This window comes from Leptonychotes weddellii, chromosome 9, assembly GCF_054177405.1.
Source record: "Leptonychotes weddellii isolate Sample4059 chromosome 9, ASM5417740v2, whole genome shotgun sequence".
Taxonomy (NCBI): domain Eukaryota; kingdom Metazoa; phylum Chordata; class Mammalia; order Carnivora; family Phocidae; genus Leptonychotes; species Leptonychotes weddellii.
The window spans coordinates 59299141-59309426 of NC_138377.1; the positions used below are offsets into that span (position 1 = coordinate 59299141).

The 10286-nt window shown below is 33.8% G+C and overlaps 1 pseudogene; it reads right to left on the minus strand.

The window, feature by feature from the left end:
- Positions 1 to 5008: 5008 nt before the first annotated feature.
- On the minus strand, positions 5009 to 5503 carry LOC102741140 (proteasome maturation protein pseudogene; annotated as a pseudogene).
- Positions 5504 to 10286: the final 4783 nt, after the last annotated feature.

Here is a 10286-nt window from a genome sequence, read left to right on the forward strand (position 1 = left end):
AAAGAGATAATTTTTAAATGCTTGTCAGTGACCATAGAATAGTTAATCTATATGGGAGATGATAAATTTTAAAAATGGTGGCAATAAAATGTATGAAAAATACTTACTTGCAATTTTTATCAAAGAAATTTTAAAAGTGAGATACTGTTTTGTACCTAAAAGATTGGCAAAAACTATAGAAAATGAATATGAATTTATGTAAGTGTGTAGAAATGAATACTTTTATACTTTTGCAGCTTCATTAAAACATGTTGTAAAATAAACTGCACATATTTAAATATACAATTTGATGAGTTTTAACATACCTGTCACACTTGGGAAGCCATTATCATATCAAATTAATGAACATATCCATCATCCCCAAGAGTTTTCTTGTGCCCTTTTGTAATTGATCCATCTCTCCTCTCCCATCTTCTAGGCAATTGGTGATTTGTTTTCTGTCATTGTAAATTAGGTAACATTTAGTGAAATTTTATTTAAAGATAGTTATAGAGTATATACTCACTTATTGTCTCACTTGTATCACTCAATATAATTATTTTAAGAGTCACCCATGTTATGTGTATCAATAGTTTATTCCTTTTTATTGCTGAGTAGTATTCCATTGTATGGCTGTTCCACAATTTTTCATTTGATGGTGGACATTTGAATGTTGTTTTTTTTTGAAGCTGAGCTACATAGAGCTGTTCTGAATATTAGTGTACAAATCTTTATATTGACATATGTTTTCATTTCTTGGATAAATACATCATAGTGGAATGGATAGGTCAGAATGTAACATATTGTAACTTCCCCCCCCCCAGTTTTATTAAGACATCATTGACATTCATTGCTGTATAAGTTTAAGGCTTACAACATGATGGTTTGATATCCATATGTTGTTAAATGATTATCACAATAGGTTCAGATAACATTCATCTCTATAGATACCATATAAAGAAAACAAAGAGAAAAAAAATCTGCTTGTGATGAAAAGTGTTATGATTTACTCTTTTTTTACGATTTTATTTATTTGAGAGAGAAAGAGAGATAGGGAGAGAAAGCACAAGCAAGGGGTGGGGAGGGAGAAGCAGGCTCCCCCCTGAGCAAGGACCCCAACGTGGGGCTTGATCCCAGGACCCTGGGATCATGACCTGAGCCGAAGGCAGATGCTTAATGACTGAGCCACCGAGGCGCCCCTGGATTTACCCTTTTAATAACTTTCCTGTATATCCTGCAGCAGTGTTAGCTACAGTCATCATGTTGTACATTACATCCCTAGTACTTATTTATCTTATAACTGGAAATTTGTACCTTTGACCACCTTGCTCTAATTCCCCTTCCCCCAATCCTCAGCCTCTGGTAACCACATGTTTGATCCCTTCTTCTGAGTTTGATTTTTTATTCATTCATTCATTCATTCATTCATTTATTCATTCATTTTTTAGATTACACATGTAAGTGATATCATACAGTACTTGTCTTTCTCCATCTGACTTATTTCATTTAGCATAATACTTTCACAAATATTCTCACAAATAATAGGATTTCCTCATTTTGTATGGCTGAATAGTATTCCATTATGTGTGTGTGTATGTATATGTGTGCATGTGTGTGTATGTTTATACCACACCTTCTTTATCCATTCATCCATCAGTGACACTTAGGTTGTTTCCAAATCTTAGCTATTATAAATAATGCTGTTATGAACATGGAGGTGCAGATATCTTTTCGAGTTAGTGTTTTTGTTTTCTTTGGGTATATTTACCGAAGTGGAATTGTTGGGTCATATTTTAGTTCTCCTTTTATTTTTTTGAGGATCCTTCATCCTGTTTTCTTTTTTTTTTTTTTTAAAGATTTTATTTATTTATTTGAGAGAGAGAATGAGAGAGAGAGAGCACATGAGGGGAGGAGGGTCAGAGGCAGAAGCAGACTCCCTGCTGAGCAGGGAGCCCGACGCGGGACTCGATCCTGGGACTCCAGGATCATGATCTGAGCCAAAGGCAGTCACTTAACCAACTGAGCCACCCAGGCGCCCTTCATCCTGTTTTCTATAGTGGCTATACCAATTTACAATTCTGCCAACAGTGCACAAAAGGGCTCCCATATCCATGCTAACATTTGTTATCTCTCATCTTTTTAGTGATAGCTATTCCAACAGGCATGAGGTGATATCCTAATGTGGTTTTAATCTACATTTTTCTAATGACTAGTGATGTTGAACATTTTTTCTTATGTACTTGTTGGCTTTTTGTATTTTTTTTTTAGAAAAAGGTCAATTCAGGTCTTTTGCCCCCCTTTTAATTGGTGTGTGTGTGTGGTTTTTGTTTTTGTTTTTTTTTTTGCTATTGAGTTGTGTAAGTTCTTTATATATTTCACATATTAACCCCTTACCAGATATGTAGTTTGCAAATATTTTTTCATTCTGTAGGTTGTCTTTGTACTTTATTGATGGTGTCTTTTGCTGTACAAGAGCTTTTTAGTTTGATGTTGTCCCACTTGTTTGCTTTTTATTTTGTTGCTTGTACTTCAGGTGTCATATTAACAAAAATAATTTCCAAGACCCATGTCAAGGAGCTTTATTCCTATGTTTTCTAGGAGTTTCATAGTTTCAAACTTACAGTTAAATCTTTAATCCATTTTGAGTTAATTTTTGTGAGTGGTGTTAGATAGGGGTCCAGTTTCATTCTTTTACATGTGAATACCCGGTTATCCCAGCACCATTTATTGAAGAGACTGTCTTCTCCATTGAGTATTCTTGGCTCCCTTGTCAAATATCAGTTGGCCATATATGCTTGGGTTTATTTTGGGCTTCTCAATCCTGTTCGCTTGGTCTGTGTGTCTGTTTTAATGCCAGTGCCATCTGTTTTGAATACTATAGCTTTATAGTATAGCTTGAGATAAAGGAGTATGATGTCTTTTGCTTTGTTCTTCTTAGAATTTCTTTGGCTATTCAGGGCCTTTCATGGTTCATATAAATTTTAGGAGTGGTTTTTCTACTTCTGTAAAAAATGCCATTAGAATCTTGATAGGAATTGCATTGAATCAGTAGATAGCTTTTGGTAATACTGGCATTTTAACAACATTAGTTCTTCCAATCCATGAACACAGGCTATCTTTCCATTTATTTATGTTTTCTTTGATTTCTTTTTATCAAAGTCTTACAATTTTCAGACTAGAGATCTTTCACTTCCTCATTAAATTTATTCCTAAGTATTTTATTGTTTTTGATGCTATTGTGAATGAAATTGATTTCTTTATTTATTTTTCAGAAAATTCATTGTTGGTGTATTGATTTTTGTATGTTAATTTTGTATCCCGCAACTTTACTGAATTTATTGATTAGATCTAATAATTTTTTGGTTGATGTTTTAGGATTTTCTTTGAATAAAAACATGTCATCTGCAAATAGAGACAATTTTACTTTTTCCTTTGCCAATCTGATACATTTTTTTTTTGTCTGATTGCTCTAGCTAGGACTTTCAGTACTATGTTGAATAGGGAGTGGTGAGAGTGGGCACCTTTGTCTTGTTCCTGATCTTAGAGAAAAAACTTGGTTCTTTACCATTTAGCATAATATTAGCTATGGGCTTGTCATATCTGATCTTTATTATGTTGACAGATGTTTTTCCTATTCCTAATTTGTTAAGAGTTTTAATCATGAGTGGATATTGAATTTTGTCAGATAATCGTATGATTATCTTTCATTCTATTAATGGGATGTATCACATTGATTGATCTGTGTATGTTGAGCCATTATTGCATCCCAGGAATAAATCCCACTTGATCATAGTGAATGGTTCTTTTAATGTGCTGCTGAATTTGATTTGCTAGTATTTTATTGAAAATTTTGCATCTATTTTTATCAGGGATATTGGCCTGTAGTTTTCTTTTCTAGTAGTGTCCTTTTCTAGTTTTGGTGCAAGAGTAATGCTGCCTCATAAAATGAATTTTGGAGTGTTTCTTCCTCTTTGATTTTTTAGGGAGAGTATCATGATTAGTGTTAATTCTTCTTTAAATGTTTGGTAAAATTTATCAGAGAAGACATCTAGTCCTGGGCTTTTCTTCATTGAGAGATTTTTGGTTACTGATTTAACCTTTTTTCTAGTAATTGATCTACTCATGTATTCTCTCTCTTCCTGATTTCTTCTAGGTAAGTTGTATGTTTTAAATAATTTTTCTATTTCTTGTAGATTGTCCAGTTTGTTGGCATATAGTTGTTCATAGATGTCTCCTATGATCCTTTGTTCTTCTGTGGTATCAGTTTTAATGTCTCTTTTTTCATTTATAATTTTGTTGACTTGGGTCTTCTCTCTTTTTTCCTTGGTTAGTCTAGCTAAAGATTTGTCAATTTTATCTTTTCAAAGAACCAACTCTTAGTTTGGTTAATCTTTTCTATTGTTTTTCAGTTCTTTATTTCATTTATTTTTTCTCTAATCTGTATTATTTCTTGTCTTCTGCCAACTTTGGGCTTGGCTTGTTCTTGTTTTAGTTCCTTAATGCATAGAGTTAGATTGCTGTCTATTTGGAATCTTTCATGTTTCCTTTTTTTTAAAAATTTTTTTATTAACATATAATGTATTATTCGTTTCAGGGGTACAGGTCTATGATTCATCAGTCTTACACAATTCACAGTGCTCACCATAACACATACCCTCCCCAGTGTCCATCACCCAGCCACCCACCCCTCCCACCCCCCTCCACTCCAGCAACCCTCAGTTTCCTTTTTTGAAAAGAAAATATGTTCCATGTGTGTAGCTTTATAATTCAACATCTGTATACATACATTACAAAGTGATTACCACCACAAGTCTAGTTACTATCCATCACCATTCAGTTGATCCTCTTCACCGATTTTTCCCAATCTCCAAACCCCTTCCCTCTGGTAGCCACCAGTCTGTAACTATGAGTTTTTTAGTTTTCATTTTTGTTCATTTGTTCTGTCTTTTTTTTCTCATGTGTCAGTACTTTTAATGTTGTGTACATCAAATTATAGTAAAAAGATGACTATAAACAACGTGCAGCCCTCTATTTTCATGAACAGCATAAGAGATTACAGTAAACTGAGTTTATATTCCACCATCAAGTGTGGTTCTCCCATTAGTTCACTTTGTGACGGGTCATTAAGAATATCTTCAAATCCAATAGTCTCATCATTACCCCTCAAGATACCCAGTGAAAGGTTTGAACTTGGAAGAAATGGAAGACGCTGCACTTGCTGCACTGCCTTGAACTCCATTTGTAATTTTAGTGGAGCAAACAGACCCTGGATGTTTCTTAGTGTGGAAAAATTCATTTTATCTTGGTTGAGCTGGAAATTTTTTTCTGATAATTCAAGAGGATGACTGGGCAAAAGTTCATTTTTCACACAAGGAAGGCCTTTTCAAAGAAGATCATGACTTTCAAAAGGTCCACTTGCTGAAAGTTCAGTAACTGGAATACTGTCCTTTAACTGAGATCCAAGTCCTCTGGCATTCATCTTCACTTGCTCTGTGAACAGCCTCTCAGCCCCGTTACTGTCAGCCGGCCCATTTGTTCTGTTTTTTAAATACCACATATGAATAAAATCCTGTGGTATTTGTCTATCTCTCTTTCTGACATACTTTGCTTAGCATAATACCCTCAAGGCCCAACCATAATGTTGCAAATGAAAAATTTCCTATTTTTTATGACCAGCTAATATTCCATTGTATAAACATACCACATCTTCTTTATCCATTCATATCAGAGGACACTTAGGTTGTTTCCATAGCTTGGTCATTGTAAATAATTCTGCAATGAACATGGGGGTGTATATATCTTTTCAAATTAGTGTTTTCATATTCTTTGGATAAATACCCAGAAGTGGAATAGCTGGGTCATATGTAAGTTCTATTCTTAATTTTTTTGAGGAATTGCTGTACTGTTTTCCATAGTGGCTGCACCAGTTTACAATCCCACCAACAGTGTACAGTGTATACCAACACTTGTTATTGTTTGTCTTTTTTATGATAGCCATTCTAACAAGTGTTAGGTGATATCTTGTGGTTTTGATTTGCATTTCCCTAATCATTAGTGATGTGGAGCATCCTTTCATGTGCCTGTTGGCCATATGTGTGTCTTCTTTGGAGAAATGTATATTTACATCCTCTGGCCATTCTTTAATCATGTTGTTGGGGTTTTTTGTTGTTGTTGTTAAGTTGTATGAGTTCTTTATATGTTTTGGATATATATTATTTGCAAATATCTTCTCCCATTCAGTAGATTGCCTTTCATTTTGGTGGTGGTTTCCATTGCCTTGCAGAAGCTTTTTAGTTTAAAAGAGTCCCAATTGTTCATTTTTGTTTTTGTTCCCTTGCCTTTTGAGTTAGAGCCACAAAGATGTTGCTAAGATCAATGTTGAAGAGCTGACTGCCTATGTTTTTTTGTTTTGTTTTGTTTAGAATTTTATGGTTTCAGGTCCTACATTCCAGTCTTTAATCTATTTGAGTTAATTTTTGTGTATTATGTAAGATGGTAGTCTAATTTATTTCTTTTGCATGTAGCTGTCTAGTTTCCCAACATCATTTATTGAAGAGACTGTCCTTTCTTCATTTTATATTCTTGGCTCCTTTGTTGTAGATTAATTGTCCAAATATGTGTGGGTTTATTTCTGGGCTCTCACTTCTTTTCCATTGATCTGTGTGTTTGGTTTTATACCAGTACTTTACTGTTTTGGTTATTATAGCTGTGTAGTATAGTTTGAAATTGGAGCATGACACCTCCAGCTTTGTTCTTCATTCTTAAGATTGCTTTGGCTATTCAGGATCTTTTGTGGCTCCATACAAATATTCAAATTATTTGTTCTTGTTCTGAAAAGTATGCCATTGGAATTTTGATAGGTGTTGCATTGAATCTGTTCATTGCTTAGGTAGTATGGACATTTAAACAATTTTGATTCTTCCAATCCATGAGCATGGACTATCTTTCCATTTATTTTGTATCTTCTTCAGTTTCTTTCATCCGTGTCTTATAATTTTCAGTGTACAGGTCTTTCTACTTGTTGGTTAAATTTATTCCTAGGTATTTTATTCTTTTAATGTAATTATAAATGGCATTGTTTTCTTAATTTCTCTTTCTGATGCTTCATTGTTAGTGTAGAGAAATACCACAGATTTCTGTATATTGATTTTGTATCCTGAAATTTACTAAATTAATTTATTAGTTCTAACAGTCTTTTGGTGGAGTCTTTAGGATTTTCTGCATATAGTATCATGTCATCTATAAATAGTGATAGTTTTACTTCTTTCTTGCCAATTTGGATGGCTTTTATTTCTTTTTCTTGCCTAATTACTGTGGCTAGGACTTCCAATATTATGTTGAATAAAAGTGGTGAGAGTGGGTATCCTTGTCTTGTTCCAGATCTTAGATGAAAAGCTTTCAACTTTTCACCATTGAGTATGATGTTAGCTGTTGGATTGTCATATATGGTTGAGATATATTTCCTTTATACCCCATTTGTTGAGAGTTTTGATTATAAATGGTTGAATTTTGCTAACTTCTTTTTTTCTGCATCTGTTGAGATGATCATATGATTTTTATCCTTCTTTTGTTAATGTGGTGTATTATATTGACTGATTTGTGGTTGTTGAATCATCCTTTTCTCCCTGGAATAAATCCCACTTGATTATGGTATATGAGCCTTTTAAAGTATTGTTGTAGTTGTTTGCTAATATTTTATTGAGGATTTTTGCATGTTCATTAAGGGTACTGACCTGTAATTTTCTTTCTTTTTTGGGGGGTCTTTGTCTGGTTTTATTATTAGAGTAATGCTGGCCCCATAAAAATGAGTTTAGAAGCACTCTCTCTTCAATTTTTTGGAAGAGTTTGAGAAGGATAGGTATTAAATCTTTGAATGTTTGGTAGAATTCACTCATATAGTCATCTGGTCTTAGACTATTGTTTGTTGGGAGAGTTTTCATTACTGATTCAATCTCCTTACTAGTAATCAGTCTCTTCAGACTTTTTATTTCATCATGATCCAGTCTTGGAAGCTTATGTGTTTCTAGGAACTTATTCATTTCTTCCAGGTTTTTAAATTTATTGTATGTATAATTGTTCGTAGTAGGGTCCTGTGATCCTTCATATTTATGTGGTATCAATTATAACTTCTCTTCTTTCATTTCTGATTTCATTTATTTGAGTGATCTTTTTTCTTGGTGAGTCTAGCTGAAGGTTTGTTAATTTTGTTCATTGTTTCAAAGAAACAGCTCTTAGTTTCATTGATCATTTTTTATCATCTTTTTAGTCTCTATTTTACTTATTTCTGCTCTGATCTTTAATATTTCCTTCATTTTACTAACTAGGCTATGTATGTGTTTTTTTCTAGTTCTTTTATATGTAAAAGCTTAATTGCTTATTTGAGATTTTTCTTGTTTTTTTGAGATAGGCCTGTACCACTATGAACTTTTCTCTTAAGGCTGTTTTTGCTCCATTCCATTGATTTTGGTATGTTGTATTTTCATTTTCATTTGTCTTAAGGTATTTTTTAATTTATTCTTTGATTTTCTTTCTCAACCCATTAGTTGGTCAGTAGGATGTTGTTTAATTTCCACATATTTGTGATTTTTCCAGTTTTCTTCTTATAATGGATCTTTAGTTTTATATCATTGTGGTCAGAAAAGATGTTTGATCTGATTTCAGTCTTCTCAATTTTTTGAGACTTGTTATGTGGCTTAAAAGTGATCTATTCTGGATAATGTTTCATGCACACTTGAGAAGAATGTGTATTCTGCTGCTTTTGAATAGAATGTTCTGTATATGTCTATTAAGTCCATCTGGTCTAATATGTCATGTAAGGCTGATGTCCCCTTATTAATTTTCTGTCTGGACCTATCCAATGATGTGATTACATGCTTCATTCTACTCTTGGAGTTTAGAAAAGGAAGATTCTAACTGCCTTATTCTCTGCCTAGTAAAATATCTGAATGAAGAGGACAGGGTGCTGGTATATTCTATATTGACTCTTGTTCTCTTAATCAGTAAATATTTGAAATCTAACATTTATTATATGATTAATATGTGCTAAGCATCATGGTTAAGTACTTTATGTAAATTACTTCAACTAAAATCTATAGGTATTCTATAAAGTATGTTGTATTTTATAGGGCTGCTGTATAAAACTACCACTGACTGAGTGGCTTAAAACAACAGGATTTTAGTCTCATGGTTCAGGACAGAAGTACAGATCAAGATGTCAGCAGAGTTGGTTCCTTTTTGGAGGCTCAGAGGAATGATCTCTATTGTGCATCTCTCTTAGCTTGTGATGGTTGCCAGCAGGTTTTGATGTTCCTTGGCTTGCAACTTCATAATTCCAGTCTCTGCCTCTGTCATCACATGGCCATCTTCCCTCTCTGTTTGTGTCTTCACATGGTATTCTCCTCCTCTTATAAGGACACTAAGTCATTTTGGGTTAAGAGTCCACCCTACTTCATATGACCTTCTCTGAATTAACATCTACAATAGCCTTATTTCTGAATAAAGTCACATTCTGAGGTTTGGGGAAGGAAATGAATCTTTGGGGGATATTATTCAACCTGGTATATGAGTATTATTATTCTCCTTTGAACAGATGGGGAAACAAAAGCAGTTAAATAATTTACCTAGGGTTACATGTGTTGTGGGGAATCAGGACTCAAACTCAGAACTGTCTGTTGACAAAGTCCACTCTCTTTAACACTAAGATGAGAAGTATGAGAAACCTGTCCATCTCTCAGTAAACTTACAGTCCAACCAGGAAGCTAAGACATGAAAATTTAAATAATAGCAAAAAAGGGAAAACTTCAAAAAAATTATAGAAGTTAAGCTACCAAGTATCCTACTAATTATCTTTCCAAACAAAATAGCACACAGATATAACGTAGTCTCATTTTTCCTTTCCTTTAAAGAAAATGATGTAGGGAGAAATACAAACATGGTTATTTTACCTGTGGGGTCATTACTTTAATACAAGTTAAAATCAAAGCTCTTTGCTAAATTTCTGCCTCTTACGGTTTGTTGTATTCTCTCCTTATATATAATCTGCATCTTGAATTCATCTGTGCCAAGGCAAGACTTTGGCCCCAGAATCTTCCCTTGTCTTCAAATCAAATTAGGTGGTATTTGTAAATAACTTTTTTCTGTCTCTGTAAACTCATTGTGGTATTTTAGGGCCCATGGGAGCAGTTGGGCATGGTAAAGGCATACGAGTACTACTAAGAACCACATTTTGGGACCTGAAGATGACAGGGGTAGACATTATTTATGCTTCTGCGTCTTAGGCTTAAAGAAGAACAAACATTATGTGGGTC